This window comes from Triticum dicoccoides, chromosome 6B (genome assembly GCF_002162155.2).
Source record: "Triticum dicoccoides isolate Atlit2015 ecotype Zavitan chromosome 6B, WEW_v2.0, whole genome shotgun sequence".
NCBI lineage: Eukaryota > Viridiplantae > Streptophyta > Magnoliopsida > Poales > Poaceae > Triticum > Triticum dicoccoides.
Genome location: NC_041391.1, coordinates 178,778,879 through 178,790,295, shown reverse-complemented (window position 1 = coordinate 178,790,295; position 11,417 = coordinate 178,778,879).

The following is an 11,417-nucleotide window of genomic DNA, read 5'->3' as shown; positions in this document are numbered from 1 at the left end:
TCGGTAGAGTATTTTGTGAACCCTTTTGGCCCCAGGTCACTTTGGGTGTTTTGTTAAGCTTGTCGAGTAGCTCAATGCCATGTTCTTACTTGTCATGTTCAGGTTTTCTATCATGTTGTTTTGCTGCTCCGAAGAGAGCATCGTGATCTGAAATTTCAGACTAGTGTTAATTTCACTAAGTCTGGAATCTGTTTTGCATTTGCGTTTTAACCATGCTTGTTTGAACCTCTTAATGGATGAATTTGCCTATGGCTCAGTGCTAGTGTTTTGTCAACCATCTTGTGTACATCACTGCCATGTATTTTGTTTCCATGTTTGGTGGCTGTAGCATGTTCATTTCGTTGCATTTAGATGCCTACTTGCTGTAAATCGCAGACCGGTGTCGTATCTTAAAACGCTCGCCATTTCCAAACCGTAGCTCCGATTCCTATGATCTTTATATCGTTTTCAAGCGATTTCATCCCCTCTATCCAGTGGCACACTTGGTTTTCCAAGTTGATGCCAGGTTCATGCATTTACTGTCATATCTTGCATTTTGCATCCCGCATCGCATCCCGCATAGCATATCGTCATTTCATCAAATTGCTTGGTCTTGCCCGTGGTTGATTGTATCCTTGTTGCTTGTTTGTATTGTGGGTAGAGCCGGGAGACGAGTTCGCTACCGAGGAGCCCGTTGAGTTTGCTTGCGAGGATCCAGTCAACTCTGACAACTGTGCAGGCAAGATGATCATACCCTCGAAATCACTACTATCTTTGCTATGCTAGTTTGCTCGCTCTTTTGCTTCGCCACTGCTACGATGCCTACCTTTTGCTTGTCAGCCTCCCAATTGCCATGTTGATCCTCTAACCCACCATTGTCCTAGCAAACCGTTGATTGGCTATGTTACCGCTTTGCTCAGCCCTTCTTATAGCGTTGTTAGTTGCAGGTGAAGATTGGAGCCGTTCCTTGTTGGAACATTTATTTTCTTGTTGGGATATCATTATATTGCTATGTTGTCTTAATGCATCTATATACTTGGTAAAGGGTGGAAGGCTCGGCCTCTCGCCTAGTGTTTTGTTCCACTCTTGCCGCCCTAGTTTCCGTCATATCGGTGTTATGTTCCCGGATTGTTGCGTCCCTTACGCGGTTGGGTTATAATGGGAACCCCTTGATAGTTCGCCTTGATTAAAGCTTTTCCAGCAATGCCCAACATTGGTTTTACCATTTGCCACCTAGCCTCTTTTTCCCTTGGGTTTCCGGAGCCCGAAGGTCATCTTATTTTAACCCCCCCGGGCCAGTGCTCCTCTGAGCGTTGGTCCAAACTAGAGTCCTGTGCAGCGCCCCCTCGGGGAAACTCGAGGTTTGGTTTTAGTTGTATGGAGCGCTCATCTGAGTGTGCCCTGAGAAAGAGATATGTGCAGCTCCTATCGGGATTTGTCGGCACATTCGGGCGGTGCTGCTGGTCTTGTTTTAACCTGTCGAATTGTCTTGTTGTACCGGGTTGCCGAGTCTGATCGGTGTGTCTCGGGTGGAGGTCTATTCCTTCGTTGACCGTGAGAGCTTGTCATGGGCTAAGTTGGGACCCCCCTGCAGGGATTGAACTTTCGAAAGCCGTGCCCGCGGTTATGGGCAGATGGGAATTTGTTAATGTCCGGTTGTAGATTACTTGAACTAAACTTAATTAAAATGAATCAACCGTGTGTGTTACCGTGATGGCCCCTTCTCGGCGGAGTCCGGGAAGTGGACACGGTGTTGGAGTTATGCTTGCGCAGGATGTTCCTTTAGCTTCTTGCTCGTGCTTCACCTTCTCTTCTCGCTCTCTTTTGCGTATAAGTTAGCCACCACATATGCTAGTCGCTTGCTGCAGCTCCACATATTTTTGCCTTATCCATTCCTATGAGCTTAAATAGTCTTGATCGCGTGGGTGTGAGATTGCTGAGTCCCTGTGGCTCACAGATACTACAACTCCAGATGCAGGTCCAGGTGTTCTGCTCCAGTTGACGATTACGAGCTCAAGTGGGAGTTCGACGAGGACTCTCAGCGATACTACGTGTCTTTTCCGGATGATCAGTAGTGGTGCCTAGTTGGGGTTATCGATTCAGGACCTTGTCGCATGTTGGGGGTCTTTTCTATTTTGGCGCCGTAGTCGGGCCATGAGTGTTTGTTTGATAGATGTTATTTATGTACTCTGATGTGACGTGGCGAGTGTAAGCCAACTATGTTATCTCCCCCTTTTATTATATATTACATGGGATGTTGTAATGATTGCCTGACTTGCGACATTGCTTTCAATGCGGTTATGCCTCTAAGTCGTGCCTCGACACGTGGGAGCTATAGCCACATCGAGGGCGTTACAACGCCCGCCTTAAGTCTTTGATTCGCTGAGGCAGAAAAGCGAGGCTCTTCAACACGTCTTGTAGAAGGCGGGGAGGGGTGTTTGATAAGGCTACAACGGCCAAGGCATGTTGTGACCCGGAGTATAGCTGTTCTACTAAGGTGTAAACTACTTTAAGCTTGATCAGCATGTTTTGCTTCAGGTTGGTACTCCTGGGGCCTGTGTGTGCACAAGCATAACAGTCAGCCGGAAGTAATTATTACAATAGTCATTGTAAGGTTGCAATATTTGAGGTTTTGCACAGTAACTTACCGAAGATGGCTGAGACCATTTGAGATATCTGCCGTTTTAAGACCGACAGCTCGGTTGTTGCTTCTGCAAGAGATGCTTCTGCTGTCTCAGCCCGAGTCACCAGTGAAGCCTTCTCATCAGCCCAAGCTTTCTTCTCTGACTCAAAATTCTTCTTCAACTTCTCATTTTCAAAGACACTGAATTCAAATTTGGAATTGGCCTTCTGAGTTTCAAGTTCTTGAGTTTCCAGACGACTCTTCAGGACAACAAGCTCCGATTCAAATTGGCTTATGGTGGCCTGCATTGACACCAGGTTATGGTAAGGATCATAGTAAGGTAACATTCAAGTCCCAAGAACTTTCCAAGTAAAGATCCTTGGCACTTGGGGGCTAATGTATGCTGAAGAATTTTAAACCTACCATACCGGGTCACATATGTTAAGTCTCAAGCACTTTACAAGTAAAGATCCTTGACCCTTGGGGGCTAATGTATATTGCAAATTTAAAACTATCATATTATAACCGGGTTAAATATATTCTCTTTGAACCGGATAAACTAACAAGTAAGCAGATTTCTAAGTCTATAGCATATTTATTCATAAGCAATAGACTTGGGGGCTGGTACAGTATGTAAGATTCGGGTAAATAGTATAAGTTATACCTCAGACTTGTGCTGTATTTGTTTTACCATGTCAATTTCCAGGTCACGGCTATTATGCACTTGATTCAGATAGCCCGAGGCTATATCACCAATGCTTAAGTGAGTATAATCAGTAATGTCCTGCTTGGCTTTTCGGTGTTCGGCAAGTTCTTCCTTGGTAGTACATTTGGCAAGGACGGTGGGCCGCCCTGGTTCAACAAACTGAGACCTCACAATCTCAACTTTCGGGTCATTTGTCTTGACTGGTCTAGGAGTCTCCGGGTTATCAGAATTGTTGAGAGTATCTTCGGCAGGCGGATCAGAGGTTGGCACTGGAATATCAGAAGTCGGTTCAGGCGGCGGCTGATGGGTAGGGCTGTTTGGAGCAGACGTGTTAATCACCGGTTCAGTTACAATTGGGTCCTGGGACGGCTTATTCTTCTTTGCCCTCTTGCTGGGTTTCACTTGCATGCTGTTAACAAAGGCAGAAAGATGAATATGCAAGCATGGGTAAAGTAAAGCTCAAGGTATATAAGGTTACATTACCCGGGAGCAGTTTTAAAAGCCGGCATATTTGATTACATGGGTTCACCGGAAGAAGGAGAGGCATCCTGATAATTGGAGTCAGATGAATTGAGAGGTTGACGAATTAAGCCCGCTAAAGGTAAGACAGAACGTAAATCGGAGATAACCGCAGTTCGACGCTTCCTGGTTACGTCAGGTAAGCCGGAGGAGAGTTCCGCATCCTTGTTGTTCCGGGTCTGCCTCCGGTTCACAAGCTGTTGTTGCTTCAAAAGAAATTGAGGATCTTGATAAGCAAAAGCATGTGAAAATCTTACTTTCCGGGTCACCCTTTGGATCTTTTGCTTGGGCAAAGGCTCTGAGTCGGAGGAGATTATAGTTACCTCTTCATCGGCTGCTTGACTGTTCCCCGTATCCTCCTGAAGGGATAGAATGTCAGACAAGTGATGACAAGGGAATTAAGAAAGTGTAAAGATTACCTCTTCATCATCTGAAGAACTATTTTCCAATCTGAGTAAGTCGGAGGCACTGGGTTTCTTCTTCTTTGAGGTTCCTATCTTGGCGGCTTTCCTTTTGTTTTTCTTAGTCGTCCTGGCTTGTTTGGCAGCCTCATGGTCATATTTGACATTCCAGAAGCTATCATCGGCCTATGGAAAAGGATAAGGAATTATGAGTACCAAAAAAGGTATAATACAGTAAAGAGTATTTATTAAGATTGATAACTTACGGCTGGGCCGGGTTCTTCTTGCAAAAGGGCAGTAAGCCAAAGGTACTCATCACAGTGCCCTCTTTCAACAGCGACTGGGTCGTAGCATCTACCACATCATCTGGTAAGTCGTCAGGACTGTGGCGTAATGAGTCATCCTTTTCGCCTGTGTAAGTACACATTAAACCAGCATGACGGCTTAAGGGAAGTATTCGCCAAGTGACCCAGACCCGGACCAGATCGATGCCGTTTAAACCGTTTCCCAAGAGAGCTTTGATCTTCTTGATGGTGGGATTGAGAGGCAGACGTTCAACGGCCGTCAGTTTGTCTGCTAGCGGATGGTTGGACTCAAGGCGCAGGGCGCGAAAGCCGAGCAAAGGATTCTCATCAGCCGGAGAAGTGTCCTGACAATAGAACCACGTTTGGTTCCAAGATTTTGGGTGACTCGGCAGCTCAGCATAAGGAAAAAGGCAGTCTCTCCATCGCTGGATCGAGATGCCGCCAAGCTCAAGACTGGGCCCATTAGCACGTTCATTTTGCCGGTTCATGTAGAAAAGTTCCCTGAACAATAGCAGACTTGGCTCCTTTCCCAGGTACACCTCGCAGAAGACTTGGAAATTGCAAATATTTGACACGGAATTGGGTCCGATGTCTTGAGGTCTAAGGTCAAAGAAATTCAAAACCTCCCTGAAGATTTTGACCCGGGAGGAGCAAATGCCCGCTCAAATGATCCGTAAAAATTGTTACCTCCCCTTCTTTGGGTTGAGGCCTTTCTTCAGACGGGTCAGGGGCACGATAAGACATGACCTCCTTTTTTGGCAGGTGGTCAGATTTCACGAACTCAGCTAGTTTACTCTTGGTAACTATGGATGGGACCCAATTGCAGGTCACAAGGGCCTTGGTAGTCTTAGGAGCCATGACAACAATTGGCCTATGATAAAATAAGAAGATCCGGTTCAATTTTAACCCGGAAGAAATATCTTAATTATTCAAGGTGACGTCTTAATAAGGGGCCTAATGATATAAGGATAGCTGTGCAACAGTGTATAAGCCGCCACAGGTATCAAAAGCAGTTCAAACCTCTTAAGGTCATAAGAAGCAAATAAGATTAACAGATCAATGTTATCTATTTGAACCGGCTACATAGGCAGTTGAGTTTAAATGTATTCAACAGAAGCAGTTTTCCGGGTGATACAAACAGGTTTCATAATCTGCTACTATTGTTGGAGATCAAAGATCTGTTCTGATAAGAAAATTTTCTAGACCTAAAAGCTGATGTAGATGTGTTCATAGGCTCGAATGAGGCTCTTAGGCAGAAAAAGGGATCTATTTTATATCCTAAACAAGTGCGAAAACAACTACCACGGCCATTTTTATCATTCTCAGATCAGAAGAGGCATCTAAGAATAGAACTAACTAGGGTTTGGTTCTAATGGTGATGAACTCCGACGAACTCGAAGGTTCTAATGTGGATCTAAGAGGCAGGAAAGAGGAGACTTACGGATGCAGGGTTGCAGCAGAGGCTTGTTGCGTTTCTCTGGTCAAACCAGGTTGATGCAGCGCCCGGAGTTGGTGAAGACAAGATCTGCGACGGCGGTTGCGGCAGAGCTTGAGCGACAGAGAAGCAGCAAGAGGAAGGAGACGACTGGAAGGAGAATGGGAAGGCAAGGGTTGCGCCTATTTATAAGAGAAGGATAACTAAGGCGGCACGAGAAACGAGGAGATAGAGTTTATTATCCAGCGGCCCTGACGCCGCGATTCTCTGGATGGTCAGTAAAGGCAAAGATCCGTTGGACGATATGATGGAGTAAAAATAAGTTTTATTGAAGATGACGTCACGGTGATTTAACCCGGATCCAGATGATGACATCACGGCGGGTTAAATTCTTCGCGCAAGACAAAAGACTGAAGGACAGTTCCATAAGGTATTTTAAGATTGACATGAACAAGTTCAAATCAATCTGGGGCCTAATGTTGGGGATATAACTATTTGAGTAAGCCACCCAGGAGGGGCCGGGTTACGCAAAGAAGACTTACCAGAGAGAAGCCCAAGACCAAAGGTGAAGATGGCGGTTCATAGAGGGCTTAAGGCCCGCAGGCGACTTAAGGCCCGTTGTAATAAACCGCCATAGTAATATGACTTGTATCATAAGGTAGACTTAACTAGTCACCGACCCGGACACTCTTTATAAGCCAGCCGGGACTCTGTAAGCCGCAGGGCGTCAACCCGTGTATATAAGGGGACGAACTGCTGGCGGCTTAGGGCAAGAAACAACTCATCGAGAGCCGGGCATAGCGTATCTCGCTCCCTGGTCATCGAAACATCAATACCAACCCAACTAGACGTAGGCCTTACCTTCACCGTAAGGGGCCGAATTAGTATAAAACCTCTCGTGTCCCTTGTCTCGATTAACCCCTTCAAGCTTCCTAGTTGCGATGGCTCCACAACTAAGTCCTTTCACGAGGACATCTGACGTGACAATTCCACGACATTATGTCTTGGATATATTTGCATCCTGCATGTTATCTAACCCATGTAGGTACTTGGTTGGATCAAATTCTATGAGATTGTAACCTACTGATATCTTGAGCAATCTCTACATCACCAAGTCTCTACTCTATGGTGGTTGAAGACAAGGAAGCACGGAACCATTCAAACATATCCTTTGACAAATTCTATGTTAAGTTTCATGATTGTTATTTTGGATACACAAGTGCTATTCCTTGCAAGAACTAACCCATGTAGGTAGATGAACTCAAATTCCAAGTGGTGCTCCCAACTCTTGATGAGCTACATCAACCTTGAGCAACCCACACAAGTTCAACTACATGATCAACACCACCACCCAAGGTATGCTATTCCATCTTAGAGAAGCTTTACTCCGAGACATGAGTTAAAGCAACCCGACAAGATGTGAATACATCAAGACGCTTAAACGAAAAATGGTAACCCCATTTTGAGCTTAAACGATTAGTATGACCTATGATCAAGTGATCTCACTTGACTCCTAAGTCAATATACTCTAACATAGGTGACTTTGTCGCTGACCAATTCTAGATGAAGTTCTCTCGTGTTCTTTTCTGTGCTCTTGCATTTGTCTCATGCATGTGTGTTTCCCCTTTCAAAAAAAAACTTCATCTAGATTTCTTTCTTTTCTATTTGCTCTGCATTTCCTGCATCCAATTCATTGCATATCATTCAGTTAATTCCTTGCAAATCTTTGTGAGATCTTACTAGTCTAGTGAGCTGAGGTGACAAGTGTTTTCTCTGTGATGAACTTGGTTTCACCGATTTGTTGTTTTCGGTCCAACCGAATCCTTTCGGTACAACCAAAGCATACCACTCGGTGCCACCGATTTCACAACAGGAAAAACAATTTGCCACTTATTCATCTTTACTTTTGATCCAGCTCCACTCAATGAATCTTGTCCTCTACAAGCATCACATTTTTATCAGTGCTTTGCACTGTGACTCAAGGACCTAACCCACTCACGACAAATTCCAAAAGACCCTTCTTGGAAATTGATGTCAAAGGGGGAGAGAGAGATCACATCAAAGCTTATCACTTCCAAAGGGAGAGAGAGAGTATCACTTCCACAGGGGGAGAGAGAGACCTCCAGGGGGAGAGAATACTCAAGAAGAGAGTAATCCTCAAGGATCCCAGATGATTAGTGTTCAAGAGGAGAGATGCCACATGTCTTCTTGAGGGGAAAGACATGTTCATATGTGCTTATTTTCATTAGCTCTGTTCATTTGTTCCTTTCAGCTCTGATTTTCTGTTCCCTATCTTCTCCCAGTATCCCATGCTAGATTCAGGGGGAGCAAGCCATCTAAGGGAAAGAAATCATTTAAATTCATTGCATATCTTTACCTTTGGGGACATGCCTAATCCAATGTGGTACTTGGTACTCACTCACTACATGTCATCCCAGTCTTGGTATTCTTGTGGTTCCTTCTGTTTGCTCTAGCTAGTAGGTGTATCTGTGTTATCTAACCTTGTTTACGCAGGTTCATTCCATCCTAAGCCAACTCAAGACCACAAGGTAAGTATATGCATCACAGTCATGTGTATGAGGAATTCTTGCTGTTGTACATACTGTTTGCAAGAAGGACTCATGAGCATGAAGGTATTGTTTTTTAACACTCTTTGCTCTGATGCATATGGCCAAGATACATGTAACACATTGCCTACTCTGTCATGTTCATGCATTCACATGCTTCTATATTCCATAATCACATGATTGCATACATGTAGGGGGAGCCTATGCTTGTTACATGTATTTCCAAAGCTTTGCTTACTATTCTCATTATCTAAAGCTTTGATGTATGTTGCCATCAATTACCAAAAAGAGGGAGATTGAAAGCACAAGTGCTCCCTGGGTTGTTTTGGTAATTAATGTCAACATATCTCTTGTTGGACTAACACTTTTATCTAATATGTTTCAGACAAGTTCAACAATGGAGTGGCATGGACTAAAGGATGTGGAACCCCTTCAAGATGCTAAGGACAAAGGATTGGCTCAAGATTCAAGATCAAGACTCTTCATTTTATATTTTAGTGATCCAAGATCACATTGAGTCTATAGGAAAAGCCAATACTATCAAGAAGGGATGAGGTGCTGCTTAATGAGTTTCTTGCTCCACAGTGCTTAGTGATATGCTCCAAAAACCCTCAACTACTTCCTCATATCCACATATGACCTAAACCTAAAGTCAAACTCGGCCCCACCAATTCTTTCTATCCAGTGCCACCGAGTTTAGATGTCATAGCCACTGCCACAAACCCTAGGCAAATCGGTCTCACCGATAGGGATCTCGGTCTCACCGAGATGGGATTGTAATCTCTCTGTGTATGTCCATTATCAAAATCGGTCTCACCGAGTTTGAGCAATCGGTACTACCGAGATTACAATGCAAACTCTCTGGTTAACTTATTACCCAAATCGGTCTCACCGAGTTTGAGTAATCGGTCCCACCGAGTTTGCCTGACCAACTCTCTGGTTAGCTTATTACCAAAATTGATCTCACCGAGTTTGTGTAATCGGTCTCACCGAGATTACGTTATGCCTTAACCCTAACCATATCGGTCCTACAGAGTTGCATTTCGGTCCCACTGAAAACCCTAACGGTCACATTGTTTAGTTAATCGGTCCGACCGAGTTTGTTGATTCGGTCCCACCGAGATTGGTAAATTGTGTGTAACGGTTAGATTTTGTGTGGAGGCTATATATACCCCTCCACCTCCTCTTCATTCGTGGAGAGAGCCAGCAGAACAAACCTACACTTCCAACTTACCATTTCTGAGAGAGAACTACCTACTCATGTGTTGAGGCCAAGATATTCCATTCCTACCATATGAATCTTGATCTCTAGCCTTCCCCAAGTTGCTTTCCACTCAAATCTTCTTTCCACTAGATCCAAATCCTGTGAGAGAGAGTTGAGTGTTGGGGAGACTATCATTTGAAGCACACGAGCAAGGAGCTCATCATCAACACACCATTTGTTACTTCTTGGAGAGTGGTGTCTCCTAGATTGGCTAGGTGTCACTTGGGTGCCTCCGACAAGATTGTGGAGTTCAACCAAGGAGTTTGTAAGGGCAAGGAGATCGCCTACTTCGTGAAGATCTACCGCTAGTGAGGCAAGTCCTTCATGGGCGACGGCCATGGTGGGATAAACAAGGTTGCTTCTTCGTGGACCCTTTTGGGTGGAGCCCTCCATGGACTCGCGCAACCGTTACCCTTCGTGGGTTGAAGTCTCCATCAACGTGGATGTACGATAGCACCACCTATCGGAACCACGGCTCAAAAATCACCATGTCTCCAAAATGCGTTTGAAACCTCCAAACCCTTCCCTTTACATTCTTGCAAGTTGCATGCTTTACTTTCGGCTGATCATATACTCTTTGCATGCTTGCTTGAATTGTGTGAAGATTGCTTGACTTGTGCTAAGATAGCTAAAATCTGCCAAAGTTTAAAATTGGGAAAAGGCATAGTTTTTCTTTGGTCAAGTAGTCTAATCACCCCCATCTAGACTTACTTACTTCTTCTCAAGGTCCTATATCAGCAGTGAGGGCGGAAGCACTATTGCCACGCCAGCCCTGGTCAACGGGTAGGTAAGGGGCACTGTTGCCACGCTCCGTCTGACCATAGGCATGGGTGCAAACATTTTTGTCTTGGTCATCGGTGACTGTCGTCTCGTCCCATCGTACAACCTGGATGGGATGGGAGCTTGATCCTTGGCTGGATTGTAGCGCACGCCATGGGTAGGGTCGGCTTGTTGGGGAAGCCTTGGTCCTGCCGGGTTCGGCCGTCTTGTGCCAGTTGCTGAGTCCGGGTTGACGTACCTTACCGGGTCGGAGGGGTTGGCCGGGCTGCGGGCCTTGCCGGGTTGAGCGACCCGGCCAGGCGCGTGCCGGTTTTGAGGGGCGATGCGGGCCCCGTTGTTTTTGAAGAGGATCCGAGTTCCGTTGCCTGCTTGGGGTTCATCCCCCCGACAGTAGTCCCCGAAGCTGTGAAGGTCCGCCATCCTCGGATGAGTGGGCCTTCACTGTTTCCCCCTTGAGCAAGGCGGATTCTGCAAGTGTCGGGTCTGGCAACACCCACTGTGTGCCGGTTTTCTCGGAAACTGGATGGCGGCATCCCGGCCGTGGCGGGAACCGAGGAGTCTGTCGAATCTCAATCCCTCGGGCTTTGCATGGGCGCCACTTGGTGGCCAAAGCCAGAGGGGCCTGACAGGCCACGCGCGTGACGGGACTGGGTGACGGGCCGGGGCCCGCCGCCGCGCGCCCTTGGCCTACGCACGTGGATTTATTGCGGCGTCTGGGGGCCGGTTGCAGTTTCTCGATTAGTTACTCTATGTGTACATGCACACTTATTGCAGGGTAGTGGAAAGGGTGCGTGCAGACGATCCCACTCCCCCATGTTTGAACCGAGGGCTATAAATC